Source organism: Eucyclogobius newberryi, unplaced genomic scaffold (assembly GCF_026437365.1).
Source record: "Eucyclogobius newberryi isolate DKJ021-1_F unplaced genomic scaffold, fEucNew1.0.hap1 SCAF_86, whole genome shotgun sequence".
Taxonomy (NCBI): domain Eukaryota; kingdom Metazoa; phylum Chordata; class Actinopteri; order Gobiiformes; family Gobiidae; genus Eucyclogobius; species Eucyclogobius newberryi.
In genome coordinates, this window is record NW_027316528.1 from 50,553 (window position 1) to 68,371 (window position 17,819).

A 17,819-nucleotide genomic window follows, 5' to 3' on the forward strand; every position below is an offset into this window, starting at 1 on the left:
GGTTCAACATGGACATGCACAAAGAATTTACAACTAAGACTTTACCTTTTAATGTCAGATTACGACGTCTCCAAAAATTCAAGCGCGCTGTAATTTTGTCGCACAAAGGCGACCAAAGTGCAGTACGACACGCCTCCTCGTCTCTGCCCAGGGGGACGCCGAGGACCTTGTAGGAGTCCCCGGCCTCCCGGAGCTGGACAGGGAGAGGAACAGGCGTGACGCTGCCGCAAAATTTAACCGTGGTTTTATCGAAATTGATTTTGGCCCCTGAAGCGAGGCCGTAAACATTGAGCACGTGGAGAGAGGCGTTCAGGCTCTCCACGTCTCGGAGGATCAGATTCGTGTCATCTGCGTACTGAAAAATTTTGACTTCCCTACCCGCAGGCGTGGTCAGTCCCCTCACCGCCGCGTCCGCCCTCAACATGGCCGCCAAAGGCTCAGCGGCGATGCTGTAGAGGAGCGACGAGAGGGGACAGCCCTGCCTGACTGATCTTTTTAAGGGGAAAGAGTCAGTTAGAAACCCGTTGACTTTGACCTTACTGACCGCAAAGGAATAGATGAGCTGTAGCCAATTAACAAACCGTTCGCCGAAACCTAACTTACCTAATACAGTCCAGAGGAACGAATGCTCAACTCTGTCGAACGCCTTGTTAAAGTCTACACTAACGTGAATACCACCGGTCGCGTGCATCTGCCGAAGGAGATATCTCAGAGACAAAACTGTGTCTGAGATGTCCCTCCCGGGGACGCTGTAGGCCTGCGAGGGGTGTATGACGGATCCAATCACACGCTTTAACCTACCTGCTAATACCTTTGCTAAAATTTTATAGTCTACGTTCAAAAGGCTAATGGGCCTGTAGTTGGCGAGGCTGCTCCTGTCGCCCTTCTTAAAAAGCAGAGTGACGACACTCATCGCAAAACCATCGCCAACTCTACTCTCACTCTCAAAATCCTGATATAATAGGAGTAGGATCGGAGCTAACCTGGAAGCGAAACGCTTGAAAAAAAAGTATAGACTTCCCTGCCCTCCGGCGAGGGGAAGCCCCCGTTTCAGGACTGCTGCTGCTCCCTTTTTTCCCATGAAGGACGAGACTTAGACTGCAATTGTTTCCTTGAACATGGAGGAATAGTCTTATACTGCCGAGGCTGTCGCTATTCCCTTTCCCCATGGAGGACCAGTATTGCGCTGTTGCTTTTCCTTTCTCATGGAAGAACAGTCTGACACAGCCCAGTTCTCACCTGGAATTACCAGTTCTCGCCATATACAACCAGGGAGGACCAGTTTTACGTGCTGCTGTTCCTTGCATCATGGAGGAATAGTCTTAGACTGCCAGACCGTCGCTGCTGTTCCCTTTGTTCCCATGGAGTACCAGTCTTAGACCGCTACTGTTCCTGATCATGGAGGAATAGTCTTAGACTGCCGAGGCTGTTGCTATTCCCTTTGTTCCCATGGAGGACCAGTATTTGTGCTGTTGCTGTTCCTGATCATGGAGGAACAGTCTTAGGCTGCCGAGGCTGTTGCTATCCCCTTTGTTCCCATGGAAAGGACAAGTCTTAGGCTCTACTGTTCCTGTGTGTAATGGGGGTAGTTTTTGCTCACAGCACCTGGTATTTCAAGGAGGTCTCCCATCCAAGTACTAAACAGGCCCAACCCTGCTTGGCTTCCGAGATCAGACGAGATCGGGCGGGTCCAGGGTGGTATGGCCGTGAGCGAAATGTTCCAGGTCAAAACTCGTATAAATGGCTTTTTTTTTCATCAAACACTGTCTTTTCGTGAAGAGTACCTTCACGCCACTTGCTCGGTCAAAATTGGGATATCTCAATGAAAAACTTCTTTTTTTTTTTTTTGACAGGTGAAAATGCTCACAGCACCTGGTATTCCCAGGCGGTCTCCCATCCAAGTACTAACCAGGCCCAACCCTGCTTGGCTTCCGAGATCAGACGAGATCGGGCTGGTCCAGGGTGGTATGGCCGTGAGCGAAATGTTCCAGGTCAAAACTCGTATAAATGGCTTTTTTTGCATCAAACACTGTCTTTTCGTGAAGAGTACCTTCACGCCACGTGCTCGGTCAAAATTGGGATATCTCAATGAAAAAAATCTTTTTTTTTTTTCTTTTTTTTTTTGACAGGTGAAAAAGTGTGAAAATGCTCACAGCACCTGGTATTCCCAGGCGGTCTCCCATCCAAGTACTAAACAGGCCCAACCCTGCTTGGCTTCCGAGATCAGACGAGATCGGGCGGGTCCAGGGTGGTATGGCCGTGAGCGAAATGTTCCAGGTCAAAACTCGTATAAATGGCTTTTTTTTGCATCAAACACTGTCTTTTCGTGAAGAGTACCTTCACGCCACTTGCTCGGTCAAAATTGGGATATCTCAATGAAAAACTTCTTTTTTTTTTTTTTTTTTTTTTGACAGGTGAAAAAGTGTGAAAAAGCTCACAGCACCTGGTATTCCCAGGCGGTCTCCCATCCAAGTACTAAACAGGCCCAACCCTGCTTGGCTTCCGAGATCAGACGAGATCGGGCGGGTCTTTTTTTTTTTTTTTATCTTTTATTATCAAAAACATCTTAAAACAAGTATTTACATATATTTACATGAATGTACAGACATACATGACACACAAGGGCAAGGGAATGGGATACACAAGGGCAAGGGGAGACGAGACAAAAAATTACAGAAAATCAAACACACAATCATTCTCGAAACATTCTTCAGTGATGGGGGGTGATGCCGGGGTCAGAAGAGGATGTCCAGGTTTCCAGAGGGTGTGAGGTGGATCAGGGTGTTGTGGGGGACGAGGTGGGTGATGAACCGGTGCTCTGCTGCCATGTGGAGGTGTCGGAGGTGTGCGGCCAAGAGTCCTTTGAAGATGGGCCAGGGTGCTGCTGTTTTATTGTCACGGAGATGGATGTTCCTGTTGAGATATAATGTGTACCGGGCTATGGAGAGGGTTAGTCGGGCGAGATGGGTGTTGGCTCCAGAGCGACTCTGTCCGGGACCAAAGAGGAGGAGCCAGGGCTCCTGGTCGTCCCCTCCTAGGGCCGCCGGCGGTGGGAGCCTCCAGGACAGCCTCCGAGCGAGGAGGTCCTGCAGTCGGGACCAGAACGGGCGGACGGCCGGGCAGGTGTACAGCATGTGCTCCAGGGTCTCGGGGGGTCCGTGGCACACGGGGCAGTCCGCAGCGTAGCTGTCGGGAAGAAATGCGTGCAGTGCTGCGGATGTAAAGACGATCCTGTGTCTAAATCTGAAGTCAAAATGACCTACGTTATGTGGGGTGTACCAATTAAAGATGTTGGCCCAGATGGTTGCGATGGTGCGTGCGGGGAATGTTAATGACCATTTGTGTTCCGAGGCGGGACGCCCGAGCACTCCCGGCAACAACAACTGATACAGGATGCGGGTGGGTAGGTCTGTGAAAATCCTAAACCTCCCCGTGCTAACAAATACATTAAAATTCAACTTACCTGTCGTGCTCCCCATTTGGCCCAAAGTGCTTCCCCAATGCCTGACCAGATTCCTGTTAAAAATACTTACCATACCACTAATATACTTTCTCCTAAACACTTTACCTGCTAACCTAAAACACTTCCCTATGTAATCTACACTAAAATTACCTTTCACGTCAAATACCTTACCTACATATTCCAGCCCAGCCTCCTCCATCGCCCCACTGATCATGCACTCGCGCTTCCCGGGGGGAGCGGAGAGCAAGTCAGGGTTATGACGGAGGGGCATGTGCGCGAGACCCTCACCGCTGTCTGGAACCGCCACAGTCAGGGGCCTGAAAGTCCTCCACGCCTCCAAGAGTTCCCTCTCGAAGGGGGGGAGGCCCTCCAGGACCGAAACAGGGGGCAACAAACACAAATTATAAACACCAAACTTACCTAGACTATTAACAAACTCACCTATATAATCCTTCCATGGAGCATCTACCTCAACGTCTAGAAATTTCCGAATTGTTTTCAGCCTGAAGGCCTTCTTCCTTAACTCTAAATCTGCTAACTTTAAACCTCCCTGATCGTACTCACCTATCATAACCTTATGTGCAATAAAGCCCCTCTCACGATTCCACAAAAAGTGGTTTATCACTAACCTTAATTTGTTAGCATAGACCCCCGGCAGGCCGTACACGGAGAGTGCATGGTTCAACATGGACATGCACAAAGAATTTACAACTAAGACTTTACCTTTTAATGTCAGATTATGACGTCTCCAAAAATTCAAGCGCGCTGTAATTTTCTCGCACAAAGGCGACCAAAGTGCAGTACGACACGCCTCCTCGTCTCTGCCCAGGGGGACGCCGAGGACCTTGTAGGAGTCCCCGGCCTCCCGGAGCTGGACAGGGAGAGGAACAGGCGTGACGCTGCCGCAAAATTTAACCGTGGTTTTATCGAAATTGATTTTGGCCCCTGAAGCGAGGCCGTAAACATTGAGCACGTGGAGAGAGGCGTTCAGGCTCTCCACGTCTCGGAGGATCAGATTCGTGTCATCTGCGTACTGAAAAATTTTGACTTCCCTACCCGCAGGCGTGGTCAGTCCCCTCACCGCCGCGTCCGCCCTCAACATGGCCGCCAAAGGCTCAGCGGCGATGCTGTAGAGGAGCGACGAGAGGGGACAGCCCTGCCTGACTGATCTTTTTAAGGGGAAAGAGTCAGTTAGAAACCCGTTGACTTTGACCTTACTGACCGCAAAGGAATAGATGAGCTGTAGCCAATTAACCAACCGTTCGCCGAAACCTAACTTACCTAATACAGTCCAGAGGAACGAATGCTCAACTCTGTCGAACGCCTTGTTAAAGTCTACACTAACGTGAATACCACCGGTTGCGTGCATCTGCCGAAGGAGATATCTCAGAGACAAAACTGTGTCTGAGATGTCCCTCCCGGGGACGCTGTAGGCCTGCGAGGGGTGTATGACGGATCCAATCACACGCTTTAACCTACCTGCTAATACCTTTGCTAAAATTTTATAGTCTACGTTCAAAAGGCTAATGGGCCTGTAGTTGGCGAGGCTGCTCCTGTCGCCCTTCTTAAAAAGCAGAGTGACGACACTCATCGCAAAACCATCGCCAACTCTACTCTCACTCTCAAAATCCTGATATAATAGGAGTAGGATCGGAGCTAACCTGGAAGCGAAACGCTTGAAAAACTCACAGGTTAGTCCGTCCTCTCCGGGGCTTTTCCCTGTATTTAAACTCTTGACTGCAGCCTCTATCTCCATGAGAGACAGAGGCGCGTCGCACAGCTCCCTATCCTCCCTGCTCAGTGTGCGCTCCAGAGCACCTACAGCCTGGTCTAAAGCCTGCTCTGCCACTCCGTCTGAACTAAAAAGCCTACTATAGAAATCCTGCGCTGTCTCTAAAACCTCACTTACCTCGGAAACAATCTTACCTGTCTTATCTATCAACTTATCTATGTGCATCTTTCCCTGTGTAGCCTTCTCACAGCCGAAGAAGAACGCTGTCGAGCGTTCTCCTTCGACTGTGTGTCTGGCTTTTGCCCTCAAAATTGCACCCTGACACCTACTTACCTCCAGCTGCTCCAGCTCAGCGCGCACCACCAGGTACTCTGGATCCACAGGGCCAGTGGTGGAAGCTGCGCCCTGGTCCAGGACCTGCAGGCGCTGGCGGAGAGCGGTCTCCCTCCTGGTCGACAGCCACGCCTTGTGTTTGCTGTAATTGACACAGAGCTTTTTAATGCGTGTTTTTGCCGTCGGCCACCAATCGACCACGCTATCGATCAGCTCCAGCTCCATGTCAAATACATCAAACAAAAAGTCCATTTTCCTACAAAAAGTTTCATCACCGAGGATGGAGCTGTTTAGGACCCACAGTCCTCCATTCCTCGGTGATGAAACTAACCCAAAATAAATATCTAAAGTGGAGTGATCACTCAAGCCTGACCACTTGTAGGAAGCACCACTGACTCTCTGTGCCAGGTCTGAGGAGGCAAAACAGAGGTCAATGCGGGACTGCTTCAGGACGCCCTGGACGACCTGCCGCCTGGAGAAATCCTTCAGGAAGGGGTGGACGAACCGCCACACCTCCGTCAGGTTCCTGCTAGCGGCTTCTTCCAACAGGGCTGTCCTGGCAGTGCTGTTTTTAAAAGAGTTGTTAATGCCGATGTCTGTCTTGCAAAGTGTTGTATTAAAGTCACCGATTATGATTGTATTGTCGTTCGCAAAGCGAAATATTTTTTTGAAGAATTGCCTCCTCAGACCATCATCGTTCGGGGCGTAGATGTTAATTAGTCTGAACTTCACTGTGTCCGTGAAGTCCAGGACCAGGAAGGAGCCCCCTGGGTCGGCGTGTACCAGGGTGGGTTGGCCTAAGACACCAGGCCTCACCACCGTGGCCACACCGCGCGAGCACGCCGTGCCCAGGGCCCAAAATACAGAGCCTACTCCCATGCTCCGCACTTGTTGCGCGTGGCTGACATCCCAGTGCGTTTCTTGGATGCAGAGCACGTCCCACTTGGAAAAGTGTAACGCGCTCTGCATCCGCACTGGGCTCCGCAGGCCGCCTGCGTTCCAAGAGGACAAGGAGAACGCCATTAAGAGGAGACTTTGGAGGATGTAACCCATCTTTTATTTAGACTTCTTTTTGGCGCCCGTCGCATCCGACTGCCACACTCTTTTTCTGACTTCACGGGTGGAGAAATCCATGAAGTCATCATTAAAAACAGTCTCGAGCTCACCTCGTGGGGCAGAGCTGCGTGTGGAGGATGGTGGGTTGATGGAGCTTTCTGCTGGCGCTTTTGAGGTGGTTGGAACGGAGGAGGCAGAGCCGCTCTCAGCAGCAGCGCCCTCTCCGTCTCCTGCCACCTGCTTCCTGCGTCTTGCCCCTTTCTTATCCTTCTTCTCCACCTGTCCCCTCTTACCACCGTCCGACTGGAGCTTGGGATCATCACCCAGCCCTGTGGTGATGTCCCCCCCTTTGGAGGTAAGATGCGGGGCCTGTCCCGCACCCATCCTCCTCCCGGGTTCAGCCTCTTCCTCCACGGGCTTAGGAGTTGGACCCTCACGAGTCCCCTCCCTCTGGTCAGGAGGAGCAGTTTGTCCTGCTCCCACCTTCCCAGACGCCAGCGCTGAGCCGAGCACCATCTCCAGTGCGACGGGCGCCTCCTCGTCTGAGGAGTCAGAGGAGCAAGAGGAGCCAGACACCTCTGGCTCCCCTGACTCCTCCACAGCCTCCTCCTCCAAAAACTCCTCCACTTCGGAGAGAGCAGTTGCGGGCACGTTCTGGGCCACGTCACTGCTCTCTCCTCCAATGCCGTCCTCCCTGTCCTCCCCTCTGTCCTCCTCTCTGTCCTCCTCTCTGTCCTCCTCTCTGTCCTCCTCTCTGTCACCCGCACCACACGGACATAAGTGGCGGAACATGCGGCACTCTCTGCACTTCGGGGCCCGCTGCGCGACGCACTCGCGCGCGTAATGCCCCTGGCTCCCGCAGTTGCGGCACAGAAAGTCAGGGCACTCCCTCAGAATATGGCCAGGCTGGAGACACCCCCTACACACCCGCACCTGCCTGTCGTGTATTACCCTGAAGTACTCGGGGCCCCCCGCGGTGTCAAACCTGACAGAATACGGTAAGGACTGCACCGTGTCCGTGAACCTTACCCGTACAAACCTGGTGCCGTCCGCCACGTTCGTCCCCGGCCACATTCTCCTCCTCACCTCGGAGACCGCAGAGACCCCCCAGGCGTAGAGCTTGGCCAGGATCTCCTCGTCCTCGATATAAGCCGGCAGCCCCATGAAGGACACGACCAGCTCATCCACCGAGATGTCACGGGCGTGAACCCTGACTCCTCCAATGCAGTACCCGTCCAGGAGCCGCTCCTTCGCTTTGGTGGTACTGACGGTTACTTCATATTTGTCCTTCGAGATGAGTCTGCACGCTACTATGGAGCCGCACACCTCCTGTGTCGCTTTTAAGAATGCAAGTGGCGTGATTTGTGCTCCCTCCGTCAACTCCAACACCACAGTGAGTTCTTTCATAAATTTCATTCTTCTTTCTTCGTTCTTTCTATTATTTACAGATTCTTTCAAACTTTGTCTTGCCTTTGTCGTGTCCATTCCAGTGTCCGATGCCGTGTTGTCCGTCCTTTGAGCCATGCTCACAAAAAACAAAAAATCCACCTCCCAGTAAGTTTACTGGGAGGGGAACAAACAAAAGAACTGAAAAAAGTAAATGAAAATGACCAAAATAACGATTAAAAACTCAAAAAAAACTCCCAAACCTCCAGCTCCAGACCATGCAGCACACCACAAATTGCACGCACCTGCACTGATTGCAAAGGGGCTGGTCCAGGGTGGTATGGCCGTGAGCGAAATGTTCCAGGTCAAAACGGCCTTTTTTATATCAAACACTGTCTTTTCGTGAAGAGTACCTTCACGCCACTTGCTCGGTCAAAATTGGGATATCTCAATGAAAAACTTCTTTTTTTTTTTTTTTTTTGACAGGTGAAAAAGTGTGAAAATGCTCACAGCACCTGGTATTCCCAGGCGGTCTCCCATCCAAGTACTAACCAGGCCCAACCCTGCTTGGCTTCCGAGATCAGACGAGATCGGGCTGGTCCAGGGTGGTATGGCCGTGAGCGAAATGTTCCAGGTCAAAACGGCCTTTTTTATATCAAACACTGTCTTTTCGTGAAGAGTACCTTCACGCCACTTGCTCGGTCAAAATTGGGATATCTCAATGAAAAACTTCTTCTTTTTTTTTTTTCTTTTTTTTGACAGGTGAAAAAGTGTGAAAATGCTCACAGCACCTGGTATTCCCAGGCGGTCTCCCATCCAAGTACTAACCAGGCCCAACCCTGCTTGGCTTCCGAGATCAGACGAGATCGGGCTGGTCCAGGGTGGTATGGCCGTGAGCGAAAACTTCCAGGTCAAAACGGCCTTTTTTATATCAAACACTGTCTTTTCGTGAAGAGTACCTTCACGCCACTTGCTCGGTCAAAAGTGGGATATCTCAATGAAAAACTTCTTTTTTTTTTTTTTTTTTTTTTTTGACAGGTGAAAAAGTGTGAAAATGCTCACAGCACCTGGTATTCCCAGGCGGTCTCCCATCCAAGTACCAACCAGGCCCAACCCTGCTTGGCTTCCGAGATCAGACGAGATCGGGCTGGTCCAGGGTGGTATGGCCGTGAGCGAAATGTTCCAGGTCAAAACGGCCTTTTTTATATCAAACACTGTCTTTTCGTGAAGAGTACCTTCACGCCACTTGCTCGGTCAAAATTGGGATATCTCAATGAAAAACTTCTTTTTTTTTTTTTTTTTTGACAGGTGAAAAAGTGTGAAAATGCTCACAGCACCTGGTATTCCCAGGCGGTCGCCCATCCAAGTACTAACCAGGCCCAACCCTGCTTGGCTTCCGAGATCAGACGAGATCGGGCTGGTCCAGGGTGGTATGGCCGTGAGCGAAATGTTCCAGGTCAAAACGGCCTTTTTTATATCAAACACTGTCTTTTCGTGAAGAGTACCTTCACGCCACTTGCTCGGTCAAAATTGGGATATCTCAATGAAAAACTTCTTTTTTTTTTTTTTTTTTGACAGGTGAAAAAGTGTGAAAATGCTCACAGCACCTGGTATTCCCAGGCGGTCTCCCATCCAAGTACTAACCAGGCCCAACCCTGCTTGGCTTCCGAGATCAGACGAGATCGGGCTGGTCCAGGGTGGTATGGCCGTGAGCGAAATGTTCCAGGTCAAAACGGCCTTTTTTATATCAAACACTGTCTTTTCGTGAAGAGTACCTTCACGCCACTTGCTCGGTCAAAATTGGGATATCTCAATGAAAAACTTCTTTTTTTTTTTTTTTTTTGACAGGTGAAAAAGTGTGAAAATGCTCACAGCACCTGGTATTCCCAGGCGGTCTCCCATCCAAGTACCAACCAGGCCCAACCCTGCTTGGCTTCCGAGATCAGACGAGATGGGGCTGGTCCAGGGTGGTATGGCCATGAGCGAAATGTTCCAGGTCAAAACGGCCTTTTTTATATCAAACACTGTCTTTTCGTGAAGAGTACCTTCACGCCACTTGCTCGGTCAAAAGTGGGATATCTCAATGAAAAACTTCTTTTTTTTTTTTTTTTTTTTTTTGACAGGTGAAAAAGTGTGAAAATGCTCACAGCACCTGGTATTCCCAGGCGGTCTCCCATCCAAGTACTAACCAGGCCCAACCCTGCTTGGCTTCCGAGATCAGACGAGATCGGGCTGGTCCAGGGTGGTATGGCCGTGAGCGAAATGTTCCAGGTCAAAACGGCCTTTTTTATATCAAACACTGTCTTTTCGTGAAGAGTACCTTCACGACACTTGCTCGGTCAAAATTGGGATATCTCAATGAAAAACTTCTTTTTTTTTTTTTTTTTTTGACAGGTGAAAAAGTGTGAAAATGCTCACAGCACCTGGTATTCCCAGGCGGTCTCCCATCCAAGTACCAACCAGGCCCAACCCTGCTTGGCTTCCGAGATCAGACGAGATCGGGCTGGTCCAGGGTGGTATGGCCGTGAGCGAAATGTTCCAGGTCAAAACGGCCTTTTTTATATCAAACACTGTCTTTTCGTGAAGAGTACCTTCACGCCACTTGCTCGGTCAAAATTGGGATATCTCAATGAAAAACTTCTTTTTTTTTTTTTTTTTTGACAGGTGAAAAAGTGTGAAAATGCTCACAGCACCTGGTATTCCCAGGCGGTCTCCCATCCAAGTACTAACCAGGCCCAACCCTGCTTGGCTTCCGAGATCAGACGAGATCGGGCTGGTCCAGGGTGGTATGGCCGTGAGCGAAATGTTCCAGGTCAAAACGGCCTTTTTTATATCAAACACTGTCTTTTCGTGAAGAGTACCTTCACGCCACTTGCTCGGTCAAAATTGGGATATCTCAATGAAAAACTTCTTTTATTTTTTTTTTTTTTTTTGACAGGTGAAAAAGTGTGAAAATGCTCACAGCACCTGGTATTCCCAGGCGGTCTCCCATCCAAGTACTAAACAGGCCCAACCCTGCTTGGCTTCCGAGATCAGAAGAGATCGGGCTGGTCCAGGGTGGTATGGCCGTGAGCGAAATGTTCCAGGTCAAAACGGCCTTTTTTATATCAAACACTGTCTTTTCGTGAAGAGTACCTTCACGCCACTTGCTCGGTCAAAATTGGGATATCTCAATGAAAAACTTCTTTTATTTTTTTTTTTTTTTTTGACAGGTGAAAAAGTGTGAAAATGCTCACAGCACCTGGTATTCCCAGGCGGTCTCCCATCCAAGTACTAAACAGGCCCAACCCTGCTTGGCTTCCGAGATCAGACGAGATGGGGCTGGTCCAGGGTGGTATGGCCATGAGCGAAATGTTCCAGGTCAAAACGGCCTTTTTTATATCAAACACTGTCTTTTCGTGAAGAGTACCTTCACGCCACTTGCTCGGTCAAAAGTGGGATATCGCAATGAAAAACTTCTTTTTTTTTTTTTTTTTTTTTTTTGACAGGTGAAAAAGTGTGAAAATGCTCACAGCACCTGGTATTCCCAGGCGGTCTCCCATCCAAGTACTAACCAGGCCCAACCCTGCTTGGCTTCCGAGATCAGACGAGATCGGGCTGGTCCAGGGTGGTATGGCCGTGAGCGAAATGTTCCAGGTCAAAACGGCCTTTTTTATATCAAACACTGTCTTTTCGTGAAGAGTACCTTCACGACACTTGCTCGGTCAAAATTGGGATATCTCAATGAAAAACTTCTTTTTTTTTTTTTTTTTTGACAGGTGAAAAAGTGTGAAAATGCTCACAGCACCTGGTATTCCCAGGCGGTCTCCCATCCAAGTACCAACCAGGCCCAACCCTGCTTGGCTTCCGAGATCAGACGAGATGGGGCTGGTCCAGGGTGGTATGGCCATGAGCGAAATGTTCCAGGTCAAAACGGCCTTTTTTATATCAAACACTGTCTTTTCGTGAAGAGTACCTTCACGCCACTTGCTCGGTCAAAAGTGGGATATCGCAATGAAAAACTTCTTTTTTTTTTTTTTTTTTTTTTTGACAGGTGAAAAAGTGTGAAAATGCTCACAGCACCTGGTATTCCCAGGCGGTCTCCCATCCAAGTACTAACCAGGCCCAACCCTGCTTGGCTTCCGAGATCAGACGAGATCGGGCTGGTCCAGGGTGGTATGGCCGTGAGCGAAATGTTCCAGGTCAAAACGGCCTTTTTTATATCAAACACTGTCTTTTTGTGAAGAGTACCTTCACGCCACTTGCTAGGTCAAAATTGGGATATCTCAATGAAAAACTTCTTTTTTTTTTTTTTTTTTTTTTTTGACAGGTGAAAAAGTGTGAAAATGCTCACAGCACCTGGTATTCCCAGGCGGTCTCCCATCCAAGTACCAACCAGGCCCAACCCTGCTTGGCTTCCGAGATCAGACGAGATGGGGCTGGTCCAGGGTGGTATGGCCGTGAGCGAAATGTTCCAGGTCAAAACTCGTATAAATGGCTTTTTTTGCATCAAACACTGTCTTTTCGTGAAGAGTACCTTCACGCCACTTGCTCGGTCAAAATTGGGATATCTCATTGAAAAACTTCTTTTTTTTTTTTTTTTTGACAGGTGAAAAAGTGTGAAAATGCTCACAGCACCTGGTATTCCCAGGCGGTCTCCCATCCAAGTACTAAACAGGCCCAACCCTGCTTGGCTTCCGAGATCAGACGAGATCGGGCGGGTCCAGGGTGGTATGGCCGTGAGCGAAATGTTCCAGGTCAAAACTCGTATAAATGGCTTTTTTTGCATCAAACACTGTCTTTTCGTGAAGAGTACCTTCACGCCACTTGCTCGGTCAAAATTGGGATATCTCAATGAAAAACTTCTTTTATTTATTTTTTTTTTTTTGACAGGTGAAAAAGTGTGAAAATGCTCACAGCACCTGGTATTCCCAGGCGGTCTCCCATCCAAGTACTAAACAGGCCCAACCCTGCTTGGCTTCCGAGATCAGAAGAGATCGGGCGGGTCCAGGGTGGTATGGCCGTGAGCGAAATGTTCCATGTCAAAACTCGTATAAATGGCTTTTTTTGCATCAAACACTGTCTTTTCGTGAAGAGTACCTTCACGCCACTTGCTCGGTCAAAATTGGGATATCTCAATGAAAAACTTCTTTTTTTTTTTTTTTTTGACAGGTGAAAAAGTGTGAAAATGCTCACAGCACCTGGTAATCCCAGGCGGTCTCCCATCCAAGTACTAAACAGGCCCAACCCTGCTTGGCTTCCGAGATCAGACGAGATCGGGCGGGTCCAGGGTGGTATGGCCGTGAGCGAAATGTTCCAGGTCAAAACTCGTATAAATGGCTTTTTTTGCATCAAACACTGTCTTTTCGTGAAGAGTACCTTCACGCCACTTGCTCGGTCAAAATTGGGATATCTCAATGAAAAACTTCTTTTATTTTTTTTTTTTTTTTTGACAGGTGAAAAAGTGTGAAAATGCTCACAGCACCTGGTATTCCCAGGCGGTCTCCCATCCAAGTACTAAACAGGCCCAACCCTGCTTGGCTTCCGAGATCAGAAGAGATCGGGCGGGTCCAGGGTGGTATGGCCGTGAGCGAAATGTTCCATGTCAAAACTCGTATAAATGGCTTTTTTTGCATCAAACACTGTCTTTTCGTGAAGAGTACCTTCACGCCACTTGCTCGGTCAAAATTGGGATATCTCAATGAAAAACTTCTTTTTTTTTTTTTTTTTTGACAGGTGAAAAAGTGTGAAAAAGCTCACAGCACCTGGTATTCCCAGGCGGTCTCCCATCCAAGTACTAAACAGGCCCAACCCTGCTTGGCTTCCGAGATCAGACGAGATCGGGCGGGTCCAGGGTGGTATGGCCGTGAGCGAAATGTTCCAGGTCAAAACTCGTATAAATGGCTTTTTTTGCATCAAACACTGTCTTTTCGTGAAGAGTACCTTCACGCCACTTGCTCGGTCAAAATTGGGATATCTCAATGAAAAACTTCTTTTATTTTTTTTATTTTTTTTGACAGGTGAAAAAGTGTGAAAAAGCTCACAGCACCTGGTATTCCCAGGCGGTCTCCCATCCAAGTACTAAACAGGCCCAACCCTGCTTGGCTTCCGAGATCAGACGAGATCGGGCGGGTCCAGGGTGGTATGGCCGTGAGCGAAATGTTCCAGGTCAAAACTCGTATAAATGGCTTTTTTTGCATCAAACACTGTTTTTCGTGAAGAGTACCTTCACGCCACTTGCTCGGTCAAAATTGGGATATCTCATTGAAAAACTTCTTTTTTTTTTTTTTTTTTTTTTTGACAGGTGAAAAAGTGTGAAAATGCTCACAGCACCTGGTATTCCCAGGCGGTCTCCCATCCAAGTACTAAACAGGCCCAACCCTGCTTGGCTTCCGAGATCAGACGAGATCGGGCGGGTCCTGGGTGGTATGGCCGTGAGCGAAATGTTCCAGGTCAAAACTCGTATAAATGGCTTTTTTTGCATCAAACACTGTCTTTTCGTGAAGAGTACCTTCACGCCACTTGCTCGGTCAAAATTGGGATATCTCAATGAAAAACTTCTTTTATTTATTTTTTTTTTTTTGACAGGTGAAAAAGTGTGAAAATGCTCACAGCACCTGGTATTCCCAGGCGGTCTCCCATCCAAGTACTAAACAGGCCCAACCCTGCTTGGCTTCCGAGATCAGAAGAGATCGGGCGGGTCCAGGGTGGTATGGCCGTGAGCGAAATGTTCCATGTCAAAACTCGTATAAATGGCTTTTTTTGCATCAAACACTGTCTTTTCGTGAAGAGTACCTTCACGCCACTTGCTCGGTCAAAATTGGGATATCTCAATGAAAAACTTCTTTTTTTTTTTTTTTTTGACAGGTGAAAAAGTGTGAAAAAGCTCACAGCACCTGGTATTCCCAGGCGGTCTCCCATCCAAGTACTAAACAGGCCCAACCCTGCTTGGCTTCCGAGATCAGACGAGATCGGGCGGGTCCAGGGTGGTATGGCCGTGAGCGAAATGTTCCAGGTCAAAACTCGTATAAATGGCTTTTTTTGCATCAAACACTGTCTTTTCGTGAAGAGTACCTTCACGCCACTTGCTCGGTCAAAATTGGGATATCTCAATGAAAAACTTCTTTTTTTTTTTTTTTTTTTTTTTTTTGACAGGTGAAAAAGTGTGAAAATGCTCACAGCACCTGGTATTCCCAGGCGGTCTCCCATCCAAGTACTAAACAGGCCCAACCCTGCTTGGCTTCCGAGATCAGACGAGATCGGGCGGGTCCAGGGTGGTATGGCCGTGAGCGAAATGTTCCATGTCAAAACTCGTATAAATGGCTTTTTTTGCATCAAACACTGTCTTTTCGTGAAGAGTACCTTCACGCCACTTGCTCGGTCAAAATTGGGATATCTCAATGAAAAACTTCTTTTTTTTTTTTTTTTTGACAGGTGAAAAAGTGTGAAAATGCTCACAGCACCTGGTATTCCCAGGCGGTCTCCCATCCAAGTACTAAACAGGCCCAACCCTGCTTGGCTTCCGAGATCAGACGAGATCGGGCGGGTCCAGGGTGGTATGGCCGTGAGCGAAATGTTCCAGGTCAAAACTCGTATAAATGGCTTTTTTTGCATCAAACACTGTCTTTTCGTGAAGAGTACCTTCACGCCACTTGCTCGGTCAAAATTGGGATATCTCAATGAAAAACTTCTTTTTTTTTTTTTTTTTTTTTTTGACAGGTGAAAAAGTGTGAAAATGCTCACAGCACCTGGTATTCCCAGGCGGTCTCCCATCCAAGTACTAACCAGGCCCAACCCTGCTTGGCTTCCGAGATCAGGCTGGTCCAGGGTGGTATGGCCGTGAGCGAAATGTTCCAGGTCAAAACTCGTATAAATGGCTTTTTTTGCATCAAACACTGTCTTTTCGTGAAGAGTACCTTCACGCCACTTGCTCGGTCAAAATTGGGATATCTCAATGAAAAACTTCTTTTTTTTTTTTTTTTTTGACAGGTGAAAAAGTGTGAAAATGCTCACAGCACCTGGTATTCCCAGGCGGTCTCCCATCCAAGTACTAACCAGGCCCAACCCTGCTTGGCTTCCGAGATCAGACGAGATCGGGCTGGTCCAGGGTGGTATGGCCGTGAGCGAAATGTTCCAGGTCAAAACGGCCTTTTTTATATCAAACACTGTCTTTTTGTGAAGAGTACCTTCACGCCACTTGCTAGGTCAAAATTGGGATATCTCAATGAAAAAGTTCTTTTTTTTTTTTTTTTTTTTTTTTGACAGGTGAAAAAGTGTGAAAATGCTCACAGCACCTGGTATTCCCAGGCGGTCTCCCATCCAAGTACCAACCAGGCCCAACCCTGCTTGGCTTCCGAGATCAGACGAGATGGGGCTGGTCCAGGGTGGTATGGCCATGAGCGAAATGTTCCAGGTCAAAACGGCCTTTTTTATATCAAACACTGTCTTTTCGTGAAGAGTACCTTCACGCCACTTGCTCGGTCAAAATTGGGATATCTCAATGAAAAACTTCTTTTTTTTTTTTTTTTTTTTTTTTTTGACAGGTGAAAAAGTGTGAAAATGCTCACAGCACCTGGTATTCCCAGGCGGTCTCCCATCCAAGTACTAAACAGGCCCAACCCTGCTTGGCTTCCGAGATCAGAAGAGATCGGGCGGGTCCAGGGTGGTATGGCCGTGAGCGAAATGTTCCATGTCAAAACTCGTATAAATGGCTTTTTTTGCATCAAACACTGTCTTTTCGTGAAGAGTACCTTCACGCCACTTGCTCGGTCAAAATTGGGATATCTCAATGAAAAACTTCTTTTTTTTTTTTTTTTTGACAGGTGAAAAAGTGTGAAAATGCTCACAGCACCTGGTATTCCCAGGCGGTCTCCCATCCAAGTACTAAACAGGCCCAACCCTGCTTGGCTTCCGAGATCAGACGAGATCGGGCGGGTCCAGGGTGGTATGGCCGTGAGCGAAATGTTCCAGGTCAAAACTCGTATAAATGGCTTTTTTTGCATCAAACACTGTCTTTTCGTGAAGAGTACCTTCACGCCACTTGCTCGGTCAAAATTGGGATATCTCAATGAAAAACTTCTTTTATTTTTTTTTTTTTTTTTGACAGGTGAAAAAGTGTGAAATTGCTCACAGCACCTGGTATTCCCAGGCGGTCTCCCATCCAAGTACTAAACAGGCCCAACCCTGCTTGGCTTCCGAGATCAGAAGAGATCGGGCGGGTCTTTTTTTTTTTTTTTTTATCTTTTATTATCAAAAACATCTTAAAACAAGTATTTACATATATTTACATGAATGTACAGACATACATGACACACAAGGGCAAGGGAATAGGATACACAAGGGCAAGGGGAGACGAGACAAAAAAAAATTACAGAAAATCAAACACACAATCATTCTCCAAACATTCTTCAGTGATGGGGGGTGATGCCGGGGTCAGAAGAGGATGTCCAGGTTTCCAGAGGGTGTGAGGTGGATCAGGGTGTTGTGGGGGACGAGGTGGGTGATGAACCGGTGCTCTGCTGCCATGTGGAGGTGTCGGAGGTGTGCGGCCAAGAGTCCTTTGAAGATGGGCCAGGGTGCTGCTGTTTTATTGTCACGGAGATGGATGTTCCTGTTGAGATATAATGTGTACCGGGCTATGGAGAGGGTTAGTCGGGCGAGATGGGTGTTGGCTCCAGAGCGACTCTGTCCGGGACCAAAGAGGAGGAGCCAGGGCTCCTGGTCGTCCCCTCCTAGGGCCGCCGGCGGTGGGAGCCTCCAGGACAGCCTCCGAGCGAGGAGGTCCTGCAGTCGGGACCAGAACGGGCGGACGGCCGGGCAGGTGTACAGCATGTGCTCCAGGGTCTCGGGGGGTCCGTGGCACACGGGGCA

The 17,819-nt window shown here is 48.5% G+C and overlaps 29 non-coding genes and 5 pseudogenes across 29 annotated transcripts; all 34 read right to left on the reverse strand.

The window, feature by feature from the left end:
• Positions 1-1,593: 1,593 nt before the first annotated feature.
• On the reverse strand, positions 1,594-1,712 carry LOC140352907 (5S ribosomal RNA). The gene has a single exon (XR_011925808.1). It is a non-coding gene; the product is annotated as a 5S ribosomal RNA (ribosomal RNA).
• Positions 1,713-1,860: 148 nt separating this feature from the next.
• Positions 1,861-1,979, reverse strand: LOC140353035 (5S ribosomal RNA). The gene has a single exon (XR_011925854.1). It is a non-coding gene; the product is annotated as a 5S ribosomal RNA (ribosomal RNA).
• A 167-nt stretch (positions 1,980-2,146) lies between these two features.
• Positions 2,147-2,265, reverse strand: LOC140352638 (5S ribosomal RNA). Its single transcript, XR_011925549.1, has one exon. It is a non-coding gene; the product is annotated as a 5S ribosomal RNA (ribosomal RNA).
• A 6,208-nt stretch (positions 2,266-8,473) lies between these two features.
• LOC140353046 (5S ribosomal RNA) lies at positions 8,474-8,592 on the reverse strand. Its single transcript, XR_011925855.1, has one exon. It is a non-coding gene; the product is annotated as a 5S ribosomal RNA (ribosomal RNA).
• Positions 8,593-8,749: 157 nt separating this feature from the next.
• LOC140352444 (5S ribosomal RNA) lies at positions 8,750-8,868 on the reverse strand. The gene has a single exon (XR_011925444.1). It is a non-coding gene; the product is annotated as a 5S ribosomal RNA (ribosomal RNA).
• A 157-nt stretch (positions 8,869-9,025) lies between these two features.
• On the reverse strand, positions 9,026-9,144 carry LOC140352864 (5S ribosomal RNA). The gene has a single exon (XR_011925767.1). It is a non-coding gene; the product is annotated as a 5S ribosomal RNA (ribosomal RNA).
• A 151-nt stretch (positions 9,145-9,295) lies between these two features.
• LOC140352775 (5S ribosomal RNA) lies at positions 9,296-9,414 on the reverse strand. Its single transcript, XR_011925681.1, has one exon. It is a non-coding gene; the product is annotated as a 5S ribosomal RNA (ribosomal RNA).
• Positions 9,415-9,565: 151 nt separating this feature from the next.
• LOC140352455 (5S ribosomal RNA) lies at positions 9,566-9,684 on the reverse strand. Its single transcript, XR_011925445.1, has one exon. It is a non-coding gene; the product is annotated as a 5S ribosomal RNA (ribosomal RNA).
• A 151-nt stretch (positions 9,685-9,835) lies between these two features.
• Positions 9,836-9,954, reverse strand: LOC140352952 (5S ribosomal RNA; annotated as a pseudogene).
• Positions 9,955-10,110: 156 nt separating this feature from the next.
• On the reverse strand, positions 10,111-10,229 carry LOC140352467 (5S ribosomal RNA). Its single transcript, XR_011925446.1, has one exon. It is a non-coding gene; the product is annotated as a 5S ribosomal RNA (ribosomal RNA).
• Positions 10,230-10,381: 152 nt separating this feature from the next.
• On the reverse strand, positions 10,382-10,500 carry LOC140352865 (5S ribosomal RNA). The gene has a single exon (XR_011925768.1). It is a non-coding gene; the product is annotated as a 5S ribosomal RNA (ribosomal RNA).
• A 151-nt stretch (positions 10,501-10,651) lies between these two features.
• LOC140352479 (5S ribosomal RNA) lies at positions 10,652-10,770 on the reverse strand. The gene has a single exon (XR_011925447.1). It is a non-coding gene; the product is annotated as a 5S ribosomal RNA (ribosomal RNA).
• Positions 10,771-10,925: 155 nt separating this feature from the next.
• LOC140352899 (5S ribosomal RNA) lies at positions 10,926-11,044 on the reverse strand. The gene has a single exon (XR_011925800.1). It is a non-coding gene; the product is annotated as a 5S ribosomal RNA (ribosomal RNA).
• Positions 11,045-11,199: 155 nt separating this feature from the next.
• Positions 11,200-11,318, reverse strand: LOC140352948 (5S ribosomal RNA; annotated as a pseudogene).
• A 157-nt stretch (positions 11,319-11,475) lies between these two features.
• LOC140352490 (5S ribosomal RNA) lies at positions 11,476-11,594 on the reverse strand. The gene has a single exon (XR_011925448.1). It is a non-coding gene; the product is annotated as a 5S ribosomal RNA (ribosomal RNA).
• A 151-nt stretch (positions 11,595-11,745) lies between these two features.
• Positions 11,746-11,864, reverse strand: LOC140352953 (5S ribosomal RNA; annotated as a pseudogene).
• Positions 11,865-12,020: 156 nt separating this feature from the next.
• On the reverse strand, positions 12,021-12,139 carry LOC140352503 (5S ribosomal RNA). The gene has a single exon (XR_011925450.1). It is a non-coding gene; the product is annotated as a 5S ribosomal RNA (ribosomal RNA).
• Positions 12,140-12,296: 157 nt separating this feature from the next.
• On the reverse strand, positions 12,297-12,415 carry LOC140352927 (5S ribosomal RNA). Its single transcript, XR_011925826.1, has one exon. It is a non-coding gene; the product is annotated as a 5S ribosomal RNA (ribosomal RNA).
• Positions 12,416-12,575: 160 nt separating this feature from the next.
• Positions 12,576-12,694, reverse strand: LOC140352650 (5S ribosomal RNA). Its single transcript, XR_011925561.1, has one exon. It is a non-coding gene; the product is annotated as a 5S ribosomal RNA (ribosomal RNA).
• A 165-nt stretch (positions 12,695-12,859) lies between these two features.
• On the reverse strand, positions 12,860-12,978 carry LOC140352928 (5S ribosomal RNA). The gene has a single exon (XR_011925827.1). It is a non-coding gene; the product is annotated as a 5S ribosomal RNA (ribosomal RNA).
• A 160-nt stretch (positions 12,979-13,138) lies between these two features.
• LOC140352898 (5S ribosomal RNA) lies at positions 13,139-13,257 on the reverse strand. The gene has a single exon (XR_011925799.1). It is a non-coding gene; the product is annotated as a 5S ribosomal RNA (ribosomal RNA).
• Positions 13,258-13,422: 165 nt separating this feature from the next.
• Positions 13,423-13,541, reverse strand: LOC140352939 (5S ribosomal RNA). Its single transcript, XR_011925838.1, has one exon. It is a non-coding gene; the product is annotated as a 5S ribosomal RNA (ribosomal RNA).
• A 161-nt stretch (positions 13,542-13,702) lies between these two features.
• Positions 13,703-13,821, reverse strand: LOC140352546 (5S ribosomal RNA). The gene has a single exon (XR_011925460.1). It is a non-coding gene; the product is annotated as a 5S ribosomal RNA (ribosomal RNA).
• Positions 13,822-13,986: 165 nt separating this feature from the next.
• LOC140352558 (5S ribosomal RNA) lies at positions 13,987-14,105 on the reverse strand. Its single transcript, XR_011925472.1, has one exon. It is a non-coding gene; the product is annotated as a 5S ribosomal RNA (ribosomal RNA).
• Positions 14,106-14,270: 165 nt separating this feature from the next.
• LOC140352860 (5S ribosomal RNA) lies at positions 14,271-14,389 on the reverse strand. The gene has a single exon (XR_011925763.1). It is a non-coding gene; the product is annotated as a 5S ribosomal RNA (ribosomal RNA).
• A 165-nt stretch (positions 14,390-14,554) lies between these two features.
• On the reverse strand, positions 14,555-14,673 carry LOC140352951 (5S ribosomal RNA). Its single transcript, XR_011925846.1, has one exon. It is a non-coding gene; the product is annotated as a 5S ribosomal RNA (ribosomal RNA).
• A 160-nt stretch (positions 14,674-14,833) lies between these two features.
• Positions 14,834-14,952, reverse strand: LOC140352569 (5S ribosomal RNA). Its single transcript, XR_011925483.1, has one exon. It is a non-coding gene; the product is annotated as a 5S ribosomal RNA (ribosomal RNA).
• Positions 14,953-15,121: 169 nt separating this feature from the next.
• LOC140352662 (5S ribosomal RNA) lies at positions 15,122-15,240 on the reverse strand. The gene has a single exon (XR_011925572.1). It is a non-coding gene; the product is annotated as a 5S ribosomal RNA (ribosomal RNA).
• A 160-nt stretch (positions 15,241-15,400) lies between these two features.
• On the reverse strand, positions 15,401-15,519 carry LOC140352673 (5S ribosomal RNA). Its single transcript, XR_011925583.1, has one exon. It is a non-coding gene; the product is annotated as a 5S ribosomal RNA (ribosomal RNA).
• A 166-nt stretch (positions 15,520-15,685) lies between these two features.
• Positions 15,686-15,794, reverse strand: LOC140352536 (5S ribosomal RNA; annotated as a pseudogene).
• Positions 15,795-15,955: 161 nt separating this feature from the next.
• Positions 15,956-16,074, reverse strand: LOC140352515 (5S ribosomal RNA). The gene has a single exon (XR_011925451.1). It is a non-coding gene; the product is annotated as a 5S ribosomal RNA (ribosomal RNA).
• A 157-nt stretch (positions 16,075-16,231) lies between these two features.
• On the reverse strand, positions 16,232-16,350 carry LOC140352954 (5S ribosomal RNA; annotated as a pseudogene).
• Positions 16,351-16,509: 159 nt separating this feature from the next.
• Positions 16,510-16,628, reverse strand: LOC140352963 (5S ribosomal RNA). Its single transcript, XR_011925847.1, has one exon. It is a non-coding gene; the product is annotated as a 5S ribosomal RNA (ribosomal RNA).
• A 160-nt stretch (positions 16,629-16,788) lies between these two features.
• Positions 16,789-16,907, reverse strand: LOC140352685 (5S ribosomal RNA). The gene has a single exon (XR_011925594.1). It is a non-coding gene; the product is annotated as a 5S ribosomal RNA (ribosomal RNA).
• Between the last annotated feature and the right edge of the window lie 912 nt (positions 16,908-17,819).